Below are 13,588 nucleotides of genomic sequence, written 5' to 3'. Positions count from 1 at the left end.
ACAAATTTGCTGTCAACATTATTCAAAACAAAAACTGACAATTTTTTCGCCTGCTTCACTTGCACTAGCGTCTTCAAATTTTCTTGCTCTAGAGATTTATCTCTTTTTCTTTAAAGATTTGGCCCATCATGGCGGTCAATATTTTTGGAATTTTTCTGCTCGGTCCCAACCGTGGTGGAGCCTCATCATCAACGATATATTCAAAGATCTGATCTAATAAATAATCCTTCCCTGGTAATATCATACGTAAATTAAGGAACGCTCCGGGGGAAGGGGGCGCCTATTTGAAAAGTTATGAGTGTCATTTCAGAAATTTTGACTTTGGCCCCTCCCGAAAATTTTTCCAATGCTTTGATCCAATTGAAATTCATTGTCAAATTTCCTCAACCTTTAGTGGTCGGAATACGTAGATACTTAGGTACTTAGACGATCTAAAAATCTCTCTTAGGGTAGAAAACTTTTCAAAAAGGTCACTCCAAGGGTTACTCCTCCTTCGGGAGACGAGTACCTGAAATGGGGAAAGTTTTATCGGTCTTGTATTGCTTATCTTAAATTTCAAAGTTTTTGTTTTAAACCATCAGAACTTTCTTTTGTTACAGGGCGATTCAAGATCAATGAGCGGCACATAACCCGAAGTAATTGTCAAACTGTCATAGAAGAATTTTGAGGCATTTTTTCCTCCTCTTTCTTGGAATGATTTCTAGCAGGTAAGATTTGGATTGATGGACATGCGTTATTCAGAATTCTTTTCTCTATCTGTCTTTGTGTATTCACTTGAATACCTCCATAATTGAAAGAAATCCTGCCAACGATGGCAAGGTTTTGACGCTAAAGAACAAATAATATATTATGCACTGTGTGAAAGACAGGATGAATGCATAAACTAAATTACCTTATTCAAGTTAGTAGCTGATAGATGAGAGAATTTTGTAACCCGCGAAATTTAATACCAATAAGGTAGCAGAACAAGCCCTTCACCGAACTGGTAGATTCTTCTGTATGTTAAGCTATGACGAGACGTTCAAATCTTATATTTCTCCTATTTTTCAGGATGAAAACTTTTGGTACGAGCATCTCAATTAGCTATCGTGGTTTTATCTGTTGGTGGATAAGTATTATAATGATGGAATTGTTTTGGCAAAGCTAAGGCAACGTTTGAAAGAATGCTTGCTTGATGTTTGTCAGAATTTTGACGTGTCTTGATGAACCAAGACAATGCAATGATGTGATAATATGATGGATGGATCATCTGGTGGAGATTTCTTTGGTTGAAAGTAATTAAATCAGTGTATTCATTGATCTCAAGCTCGCTTTTTCTAGCCCCGTCATCAACTGTGGCCCATGCTGCTTTTAGCCACTTTTTAAAATCATTTTCGGGATTGAAAAAGTATCATTTGGAGAGAGTTCGCAAAATGAAGTTGTCCGATATTAATTCAGTAATAATTTCTTTACTAAATCGTGACAATTATTTCTGAGGTCTTTTTGCCTACTATCCAACTTTTTCTATGAGGCTATTTCAAGTGTAAAATGAAAAGTTGGACCCCCCACCTATTGATTTTTGGGGAAATGTTTTTGAAAGTCCCCTCATTTCACCTACTTCTGCTGTATTAGCCTCCTATTCAAATTTTGATATTTTTATTCCAGCCCCTTCTTATTCCAAAGCACCCCCCCCCCCCCCCCCCCCCCCCCGAGAGTAAGAAGTCGATGATTTGTGTAGTTTTAAAGACCCTCTTAAAATTTTTAGCAAACCTACTTTTTTGAACTCAATTGGATTTTATTCTGTGATTTCAGTTTGTCCCAAGGTTTCAATCCTAATTCGTAACTTTTCGTGTGAAAGGTGAAACATTTTGAAGCAATTTGTTTTAATTATAGTCTTTTTACCAGTGTAAATAATTATTTGTGGCCTAGAAGGGGCTTTTCTTAAAATCGAACTTTTTTGAAATTTTCACTGGCATGATATTCGAGTTAATTTCTTTCCTAGTGTAACTTAAGTCGTGATCAATGTTCTTCTTTGTCAGAATTGTTTTTTGACTTAGCATCTCACAACTAATGAGCTATTTCATTTATATTCATACATTGGGCTGGGCGAATATATCAAGGGAGGTCCCAAAAGTCCCAAGGTCCCAAAAGAAGAATCCCAGGGGTCCAATGAAACCTTTTGCATTTATCCAGGGGGTTGTTTTTTCAATGGATTGGATGACACAACATCTACATATGTTTCCTTCTTACAGGGGTAAAATGATGAGCTGGTTTATATTCCAATGGTTCAAATTAAATTTTAAAATTTCCAGGACCTAATTTTTTTCCCCAGGGGGTTAAAATATATTCTGAAATTTCCAATAGCTCGTCCCCTCTCACTTTAGGCAATGAAGAAGAATTTCTCCAAGAACAATGGAATCCTTTTTTCAGATTTTTGCAACTTTTCTATTGCATTTTCCCAGGAGGTGAGAGATTGTGTCCCATAGAGAGATTGTGTCCCATAAAGTATTTTGGTTTGAAAAGGTTCGTCCACCTCCCTGTGTGAATATTAAATGGAACAGCCCAATTGTTTTTTCTTTGATTTGATTTTTTCATTTTGTGAGTTTGGAAAAGCCCTTTCATTAGGAGTTAGGAAATCAAACAATCTTTATATTTTTACCAACAAGGCACTCTATCCTATCTGCCAACGAGAAGTGAAAGAGCTGCTCTGATTACAAAGCTATATTGATACTCGTGACATTCTAGATGGGCTGGGTACAAGGGAAGGGAAATGATAGAAGTGTCACTCACCATTTCCTCGATGGTTAATACTTGAATATTTTTGCAGACTATTATTTTTTAGCTTTTGTTTTTGCTTTTCATCTAGTAGCCGTTTAGACCTCAATATTTAATTTAGACCAAATACCTTTAACAGGCAAAACTACAAAAAAACTGTTTTCTTTGAACAAGAGGAGTTCAATGTGCTAATTTCCTGCTCAAAAACATATTTTTGGGGTGGAAGTTTCGTCTGTTAAGGGAGCATAACAAACGTTACTTGGCTGAATAGTTCGGACGGTATTTTGGGAATTTTCTTCGTGAATCTTCCTCTGCAATCTTAAGGTTCAGAAACTTTAAGAAAGGGTCGGTTTCTGATGATTTTGTGATGGGACCGGGGAAAGGATGTACAAATTGAATACAAATCCATTGGATGGAATATTTCACCAATGTTTGAACTTTCTCTGTGACCATCTACTTTATGCACAGGTGTTTATTTCCTTCATCAAACTTCATCATCGCTCAAATGGTATTACCTAAAAGTTGGCCCCATTATTAAGGCGTTTCATCTAATAGGTTGTACAGAGCACTTTGTTATTTAAGCGCTTGAACACAAAAAATTTACCGAATGCCTTCACGTCCTTATGACCCGATTGATTGCTCCCTCTTGATATTTTGAAAAACTTTTTCTCGCCGCCAAACCCCCTCCACTTTTGGGAGTGAAGTCAAGGCTAATAAATGCAAAATATCAGCATCACTATCAAAATATAGTGTATCAAATTATATTTTGCAAATATCGTAATAAACCCACATGAAACATATTTATACCCATTGATCAAATAAAAGCAATTCTTTATCCAGGCAGAGATTTTTTTTAACAGACTTTTCACAATAAGCTTTATACGATGTGAAACCAGTGGCGTGGTGGGAAAATTTCTCTGGGGTGGCCAAGGCAAATATGGCGCCCTTTTTAAAGATTTTTTGTTTTTGGCGCCCCTCTCTATACGCTCATTATGAACACAAAAAAGGGAGTGTGCGAGCGAAGCGAGCCAGAAAATTTTGAGTTTTTGAGGTGATGAGGGGCGCCATTTTTGTTTTTTCCTTTGTCAATCTTTCGATATGGGCGCCTGAAAAATCCTTCTTGGCGTCGCTTATTTTTTGGCGCCCCTCTAAAAAGGGCTCCGCTGGGGGGGCCTGGCCCCCCCCCTGCCACCACGCCACTGTGTGAAACATTCAAATTTAATGCGAGTTTCCAAAACAGTCATAATCGGACTTTGAAAGATGAACGAGATGGAAAAAATATGATGTATTTCATTGTTACATTTTGAGCATAGGATTGGGTGGCTTAGGTCCTTCTTCCACAAACTTTCAAAAAATCTTTACTAGCGGGCACACAAAGTTATTTTTTTGAAGTCAAGGTCCTTCTTAAAGTTTTATTAACATCATGAGCGCTAGATGAACGTTGAAACAACGTTGTGGCAGGGTTATCAATGGTAAATTTATAAAACATCGTAACTTGACTCTTCAGTTATTTCAAGTTCCTTGGTTATTTATTCTTTTAAAAAACATCTGGTTGTATCTCATTCCACTAATTTAAAAATATCACTTGAACTTCCCTGTGATTAACGCCTTAAATCGCTGCTCTGTACAACTACAGTGAACTCTCGCTAATTCAAAAGCTTCTACGATTCGAACTTCTCTATAATTTGAAATAATTTATAGTTCCCGTCGTAGAAAAATCTTCGTAAAATGCATTCTCTAATGTGCCGGTAATTGGAGCAAATCACATCCCCCGTTCGAGTTCGAATTAGTGAGAAGTCCATTGTCCCATAATGCTACTTCATCAAATTTACTTTGGGTTTCGCTCTCAATCCTGCGCCATGGTATGCAACTCGCCTTCATTTGGAAATATTAAAAAGGAAAAAGCTATTTTGGGATTTTGGAATAGAAAACATGCAATTATTCATATTTATTACGTAATGTTTTCTACGGAAACACCCCGGTTTTTGCCAATGGTGTAAAATTTGAGGTAGAAAAAATGCCCTAATTTGTAATAATTTGCAAAACGGGGTGTATCCGTAGGAAACATTACGTAATGAATATGATTAGCCATATCATATTAGCCAAACATTAGCATTTTCAAAGATTTTGTGTTCAATTGAAGCGAAACTATTCACAAATTTTTATTTCTATCTATATGAGTGTAGCCTAGATCATAAACTTGTTTTCAATGAAATCCAAAAAGATAACGTAAAATACCCCTGATATCTTTAAGAACGATAGCTTGGAATTATACGTTCAAAATTAAGTACTTTGAATTTAATTTTATCGAATTTCGAATCAAAATATCGCAACAAACTCTGAATTTGATCAATTCTTGAAGAATTTCGCGTGAATTTAACTTCGCAAATGATTCTTTAAATGTTTGTAAAAACGGTAAATTTTTGCCAAAAAATGATCCAGAACAGTTTCGCGTCAAAATTTGAGTGCATTAATTTCAAAAACTAATCCCAAAATTCAAAACTTTGTGCATAAAAAATAATGCTTGTGTTCCTAAACGTGGGAACGGGGTAAATTTTATTAACCAGGAATAAAGAAAACGAAAATGATGTTTATAAGCAGCTCTGAAAAGTCTCCTGAGAAAATGCATATTCGTCAGTACGTATAATTTAAAAGTTAAAGGCTAAAGTCGTTACGCTTTCTAAAACTTATTTAAACTGCAAAAACACTCAATTAAGTCGCACCCTACAACTTTTGTAAAACCTTTTGATCGATTTTGAAGTTGATGAAGGAAATAAATTTCTGTGAAGTTACAGTAAATGGTCACGTGATAGAATTAGTACTGCTTTCTCTTCCGACGTTTCATAAGATAGGTCACTTCCCCTTGAATAAGAGAAAGTTCGAATCTTGGTGAGAATTCTACACAATGGGTTTGTAAGTCAAATAGTGCCGTGTGCCTGGCCCCGCTATCTCTGAGACGAAATCATCAGAAACCGGTCCTTTATCTCAAAGTCTTTGAATCGGAATATTTCCGAGGTTGGAGGTCGAAGAATTTCGTGAAATACTTAACCAAGCTAATCGGCAATTTATGCGATTCATGACGTCATTTTGAAATCAATAAGAATAATGTTGAAAGTTCTCAGATCTTTTTTTTCGCTGTCAAAATGACGTCATCGATCTCATGAAAAGTAACGTTTGTTGTGCTGATTTGCTCAAAAATGAAATATTGAAAATTAAACGGCTACAGTGATGAAAAGTAAAGACAATGGTGTAAAAATAATGACTTGCAAAATTTACACATTCAACTATTAGTTCATCGGGAAAATGGCGGTGGCATTTCTGTTTTTTCTTTCCTTTGTCTCAGTCTAAGAATGTTCACTAGTGCAAGGCTTCGCTTTCGGAGTGCTCGAGTAGCCTCTCAGGTGGATAGGATAGAGTGCCTTTATATATTTTTTGTATTTTTTTTGTATTTTTTATCATAATTTTCTCAGAAAATATAACAACATGCCTTGTACTATATCGCATATTTTTTGTCTATGTTGTATTTGAAGTTCGCGGGATTTTTGATGAACTGACACGAGAGTTTACTCATTAGGACACCGGGAATTTGCTGCCCGATGAGCTTTTTCATTGTATAGCTGCTAGAGTTAGGTGTTACGCAACGAGAGGCTGGCACACCATTAACCTCGTGCTGTTTACCGACTCGCAAACTTGCCCGAATTTCTTCTTGTAAGTCCAACCGATGAATTAATTTTCTGAACTCGCTGAATCGCACCTTTGTTTCTTCGTTTCTTCTCACGGCTTTGAGCGGTTCGATTATATTATTCTACCCAGTGGTGTTTGAATCCACGAGTGGATTCGTACCCACAACCTTGAAATTAGAAGACTGACCCTCTAACCACTAGGCCACGCTCTCTCTTGTGAAATTAAGTGAGTTGTTTAACCTAATCTTTGATACTTTGGTTACTAAACTGGAAGGCTCTTCGAATTTTGTGAGACAAATACGGCACACTAACAAGCTCCAGCTCTTTTATGCCGATTTGTCTTGGTTAAGCTGTCACATCAATTAGCTTCATTTCTTCACATGGCTTAGAGTGGTCCGATTATTTATTCTTACACGGTGGTGTTTGAGTCCACGAGTGGGTTCGTACCCACAACTTTCAGATTAGAAGACTGACCCTCTAACCACTAGGCCACGCTCCCTCTTATGTAAGTGAGTAAGTTGATTAACCTAATCTTTGATACTTTGGTTACTAAACTAGAACACCTCTTCGAATTTTGTGAGAGAAGTACAGCACACTAACAAGCTCCAGCTCTTTTATGCCGATTTGTATTGGTTAGGCTGTCACATCAATTAGCTTCATTTCTTCACATGGCTTAAAGTGGTCCGATTATTTATTCTTACACGGTGGTGTATGATTCCACGCGTGGGTTCGTACCCACAACTTTGAGACTAGAAGACTGACCCTCTAACCACTAGGCCACAATCTCTATAATGATTTTGCGTGAATCATTGAACCATATTCAGTACTTTGACTAATACAATCGAAACACCACAAGAAGACCCTTCGAATTTTGTGTGACAAGTGCGGCACACTATCAAGCTCCAACTCATCTTCTATGATTATTTGTTTTGGTTAGGTCACCAATTAGCTTCATTTCACACGGCTTAGAGCAGTCTGATTATTCATTCTTAAACGGTGGTGTATGATTCCACGAGTGGGTTTAACCACTAGACCGCTATCTTTGTAATGAATTTACATGTATTATTGAACCAAAAACTTGATACTTAGGCTACTAAAATTTAGACGCCACAAGAAGTCTTCTCTTCTTCTCTCGCACTATTCAGCCTCAATTCTTTAATGATTATTTGCGACATTGTTCTGGCCAGACCACCAAACGGCTCAGTTTCTAGACTCAGCTTAGAATCATTCAGTGATGTTTGGTTACACGCTAGGGCTCGCACCCATTACCATGAGGCTAGAAGTCTGACCCTCTAACCACGCTCTCTGACAAGTAGTTATGCGAATCATTAGACCAAATTCAGTACTTTGGCTACAAAACTTGAAACGCAACAAGAAGACTCTTCATACTTTTTGATACAATTCTAATGTCTATTTTCAGCTTTTGATGAAAGCCGGGCGTCTTAACCCCTCGATCATATGCTTTCTTCCAATTGGAGAATTGGAGAATATTTCTTCCTTCTGGAAAGGCAAAACATCGATCAGATTTCTAAAATACCTCTACTAAACCGTGCCGTAAGTATATTACTATAATTCAAGAGCAGCCAACGACGGATGTTTCTCAAATGTATGTACTATTTTTCCAGGAGAGAAAGTTTTAGGTCTTTTAGGGAGAAAATCTAGGAAAATTTTGCTTAGCGAACAGACATGAAAATCTAGGAGGATGTAAATTTTATCAAAAGGACAGACGCCTATTTCATTAAAGTATCTGTGTTCAGAAAATTCGGGAGCGTTTGAAAAAGAACACATCAAATTTTCCAGCATAACTCTGGGAGGGGAAGAAAGGTACTATTCCGAAGAGTATACAATTTCCCCCAGAAAGCCTCTTCTTCGACGCAACGTTTCGAGCTCCAACCCGTGACCCTAACTGATAAGATCGAAATAATCAAAAATCGAAAATATCGAAAAGGTCAAAAAGGAAGAATAAAGAAAGTCCACTTTTGATAATTGACAAGTGAACCTACCTTTGCCCGGGCTAACCTCTGCTATATCTAACAGTCGACAACACTATATCGAAATGGCAAGTATTGCCCTAACAGGAAATATTTCACGAAAAGAAGTTGGGAAACTTTCTTGAAACGGGCTAAAGTTATCGAGTAAGGAAGGTTGAAACAATGACAGTTGGTTGAACACTCCGGAAATGGTCGTGGAAGATATAGTAGCTTGCAAAGGAGGGAAAAAAGATAATATTAAGGGCCCCAATATTCACTGGATAGTTAGGAGGTTCACAAAGTATCTGCCTCTTAATTCATTTTTTCCTACTGTTGCTTCTTGATTCAGCGTAAACTTCTCAAACGGAGCACTAAAAATCGGTGGAAAATTAAAGATGGCGGCCAGAAAAAGTGATCAAATCTGGGAGATATATCCTTTTCAGGAAAAACCATCTTCCCGGTTGGGAAATATTTCCCAATAAAAAAGGTCTTGCAATTTCGATATTATGTTGCCGACTGTATAACAAAGACAGCTGGAATTTCGAAGCAAATGTAAAACAGGAAGAAGTGCCCGGAAATGGAGAATTTTTTTTTCAAACTGAAGAAAGAAAACATTATTTGAAAGAATCACTGAACTGTTCCTACAACCGTTGAGAAAGTAACAAGAGCATTTTGAAACCCTGGATTGATAGAAATTGGGATCCCCATCAATAAAACACAAGAGATTTCCATTCATATTAGCATTTGCTATCATTCGGCTTCTTATTATTATCCCTCCTTCACTAAAAGAATTCTCATTGGGTCACTGAGAGACAGGGCTGTAAAGAGTGACAATAATAAAAAATGATAAAATACTTGAACCTAGAAATGAAAAGCTGTATATTTCAATCAATGATAGACAAAAATTTCTAAACAACTAAACTTTAAAACCTAGAGGTGGATTAAGATTGATAAATTTTCAAAAATATATCCCCGCCTGTCACCTCTACACAGTCAATACTCTCGGGTACCTAATAGCCGTCCCCCCCCCCGCTAATTAATTTTTCGAAAATTTTCCACCCAGGACATTCTTATTCCAACCCCCCGCTTATTAATTTTTGGGAAAATGTTTTTGAAAGTTCCCTTTTTTGTCTTAATTCTGCTGTATCAGCCTCCTTTTCAACATTTTCCACCCAACACATTTTTATTCCAACCCCCCCCGCTTATTAAATTTTAAGATTTTTTCCAACCCCCCTGCTTATTCCAACCCCCCGGCTATTAGGTACCCGAGAGTACATGTTTTCCCTATTAGCAGATTCACGTAAAAAAGTCACAAAAAAACGTCGAGTAAAGGTCTGATTGACTGAAAATTGCACACATAATCATATTTTTTTTCAAAATATGCAGAGTATGAGGTAATTGCATTCTCAGCCAATAAGTGCTTTACTCGACGTTTTTTCGTGACTTTTTTTACATGAATCTGCTAATCCGAAAAACACATATTAGAAATTCCGCTAAAGTCAAAGGTAGTAACTTTTTCAGTGATCAGTTCCAAAACGGAGGAACAACGGTCATCAAAACGTTAGATGAACGTTAAAAAAATGTCGAAACGATAGTCTTCCTAAAACCTGTCTTAGTGACTCGGTGTGAATATTTAACGAAAAATTCAAAAAATGGCTTAATCTCAAGCTTTTTGAAGGATTGTGAGTAAACCCGGTTAAACTTAATTGAAATTCTCTACCTCGGTCCAACTTACCCCGGTATATTTATTTTTTATTTATTATTTAAAGGATTTACAGTCCAGGCACACTAGGGCCTCAAAACCGGTCTATGTACATAATGATTACAAAAGTGATCTTGAATCGTAACGTAACGGGTGCTTTATCAATGCCTGAGTCAGTTCTTCTTTAAATGCTTTGATTGACATTTTTGGGAGCTGGTCCACGCTGGTATGCATCTATAATAAAATGATTTTGTTTGCACACCCCTTAATCCATCATCTGAGAAATGAGGGATCAATTCGTAATCATGTTTACGATGGGGACGAGTTCGGCGAGAAAACTTTTTGACGATGGTATTTTTGTCATAGAAGTGAAGGTGTTTGTATATTTGAACCATGTCGCCAATTTGTCTCCTAAATTCAAGAGATGGTAAGTCCAGTTTTCGCAGGCGTTGCTCGTATGTTAAATTTCGTAGACGACGTACCATTCTTGTTGCACGCCTTTGAACCCCTTCAAGTAGCTTGACGTGCTTACGCAATCTAAGTGACCATACAGATTGAGGATATTCCAGATGAGGTCGAACAAAGGTGGTATAGAGTGTGTAAAGTGTCCTGGGACATAATTCCTCGAAGCCTCTTCTGATCACACCGAGAATTGAGTTTGCTTTCTTGACCTGTTTCGATATGTGCTCTTCGAAGGTAATATCGGAGTCGATCAACACACCTAGATCCTTTTCAAGGGAAATGTGTTCAAGTTGGTTTCCATCCAACGAGTATGGGTGTGCATGGATGATGTTCTCGAGTTTCCCGAGAGTTAGTACATGGCATTTATCTGGATGGAATTTTTAAAACCATTTTCTCGACCAATTTTCCAGTTCATTGATGTCCTGTTGCATTGTCAAAGAATCCTCGAATGAGTTGATCTCTTTGACTATCTTCGTATCATCGGCAAATAGGAAAATAGATGAGATGACGTTGTTCGGGAGGTCATTGATATAGATAACAAAGAGAAGTGGTCCAAGGACACTTCTTTGAGGAATACCACTTACAACGGAGTTTGTACTTGATTGAGCTTGATCGACCTTTACGAGTTGCTTTCTGTCTGTCAAGAAAGACTCTATCCGTAGACAGTTACCTGATATTCCATATCCTTTAAGTTTCTTCAGCAAGCGACGGTAGGGAACAGTACCGAAGGCTTTAGCAAAATCGAAATATATCGTATCAACTACTTTACCATTAGCAATGCTTTCGCTGCACTTATCCAAGTAGTTCAGGAGTTGAGTAACTGTTGATCGGTGACTGATGAAGCCGTATTGTTTATTTGACAATAGTTTTTGATCTTGTTGATGGTTCATGATATGCCTCCTAAGAAATGATTCCATCAATTTACAAACAACTGATGTCAGGCTGACTGGTCTATAGTTTATTGCTAGATTTTGAGCACCCTTGTTCTTGTAAATTGGTGAAACGTAAGCCATCTTCCATTCTTTCGGTATGATTTCACACGACAAGGTTTTATTCATTATGATCGCCAAAGGCTCGGTTACGTGGTCGACCAATTCTACCAACATTTTGGGATGAATTTCATCTGGACCAAAGGATTTGTTGGTGTTAATCTGTTTTATCTGCTTCTTCATCATCTACTCGGTGACGAGTAGATCACTAATCTTTTTTTCTGTTCGTGCAGGGAAATCTGGTAATTCACCCTCTGGCTCATCAGTAAAGACACTACAAAACTGCTTTTGCAAGATATTTGCCTTCTCGTGGTCGTCATGTTTAAGGGACGATTTATCGTCAGGGTTCTGAAGAAGTGGCGAAAGTCCACTTGTTGATTTGAGTTTACTTCTTACGTGAGACCAAAAGATCTTGGGTTTCTCTTTGGATTTGTCACAGATAGTCTCTTCTCATATGTCCGATGTGCCTTCACCAGCATTCGATTTACTCTATAAATATAAAGTATAAATATAAGTATATATAAGTATAAATATACTTTTTCCGTAAGCACCAAGGTGATTTAAAACTTCAACAGGACACTGAGACAGGGATGTATAAAATCATAAACAATGGGAATTGAAATTTTGAGGTTTCAAACTACTTCCATTTCCAAATGAGACAGAGTTGCATGTTCCACCCAAAAAAACAAAGGACAGCTTTAACCCTATTTTTATCAGGGGGGGGGGTGTTTTCCACCAGGCTGGCACTCTTTGTATAGCCCTGAAAAAATTTTTTAACCTCTAAAGTTTTTGACTTTTATAGATCTATTAGCCAGTATACCGAATTTTACAATTATACACCACCCAGATCAGGTTTTTATGACTTTTCGTTCGGATCATAAAATCCAGCTAAACCCTGTAAAATCCCAAAATCTAAGTTACATAACTTTTGATCAGGCATCCAATTGACTTCAAATTTTGACAGGTTTAGGTTCAAGATAAATTTCGAAAAATTTTTTAAAATTTCAAAAACGCTACGTCATCAAATACGCATTGTTTTTGAAAACATTACTTCATTGCGGTTTGGATTTAAACTTGTTTTATTAGTATTTAAAACCGCTATTGTTAAAATATTTTTTTGGCTTTGGGAAATTCAAAACAGAACTGAAAAATCGCCATATCAACTTAATAGTCTTTTATTTATAGTACTTTTTCATTGGTCAGCGATAATTGTGAAACTTTGTGATGACGTCATCACCTTTATGATGACGTCATCAATCCAATTTTTTTTCTATGAACTTCTTTTATGGTAGAGAACATTTGTGCCAAATTTCAAGTCCATACCTTTCCTAGATCAAAAGTTATGCAAGGCTGGTGGAAAACACCCCCTTGAGAATACAAAACCCGAAAAAGCCTGATAATAATAGGGTTAATACATTGTGTTTTAAGGCTTGGAGAAACGAGAAGTTTTTTCACGTTGGTGCAATGCAAAATGCTCCATCCCACCAGCCTGAAACGCTTTTCTTGTGTCTCCACCTCATTTTTCTTTCTACCAATAAACGTGAAAACTCACTTTTGTCCCTGGGACAATGGAGCAAAATCGATTCGAATCAATTTTGCTTCATTGTCCCAAGGACAAAATCAGCGTGTCTTTTGGGTATTCCTCTCACTTTTTGTCCCATGACAAAAAACAGAAACCATGGGACACAAACTTTTTTCTTGTGTTGGTGGGATAGAGCATGACGAAAAAAACTTCTCGTGTCCCCAAAGCCTTTAAGTCCGGAAGAAATTTCTCTAGTGTTGAAACAGTAATGGAAGCGTGGTAGTTTGAAATTGTACTTGGACAACTTTGGCTAAAGGAATTGTTGACTGAGACAGACTTCTTGGAAGGATAATTCAGCCAAATTACAGTCATTGAAATCATTCTGAGCTTATTTACATGGTAGTGGCCATATCGGTTGCGTCTAACCGATATGACGTTACCCTGTAAAAATGCACACGGATCTTTGGTTTAATGCTTTTAATCAATAGACAGACTTCTTGGAAGGA

Source organism: Clytia hemisphaerica, unplaced genomic scaffold (assembly GCF_902728285.1).
Source record: "Clytia hemisphaerica strain Z4C2 unplaced genomic scaffold, Clytia hemisphaerica genome assembly, whole genome shotgun sequence".
Taxonomy (NCBI): Eukaryota; Metazoa; Cnidaria; class Hydrozoa; order Leptothecata; family Clytiidae; genus Clytia; species Clytia hemisphaerica.
Note: the sequence above shows the minus strand (reverse complement) of the source record.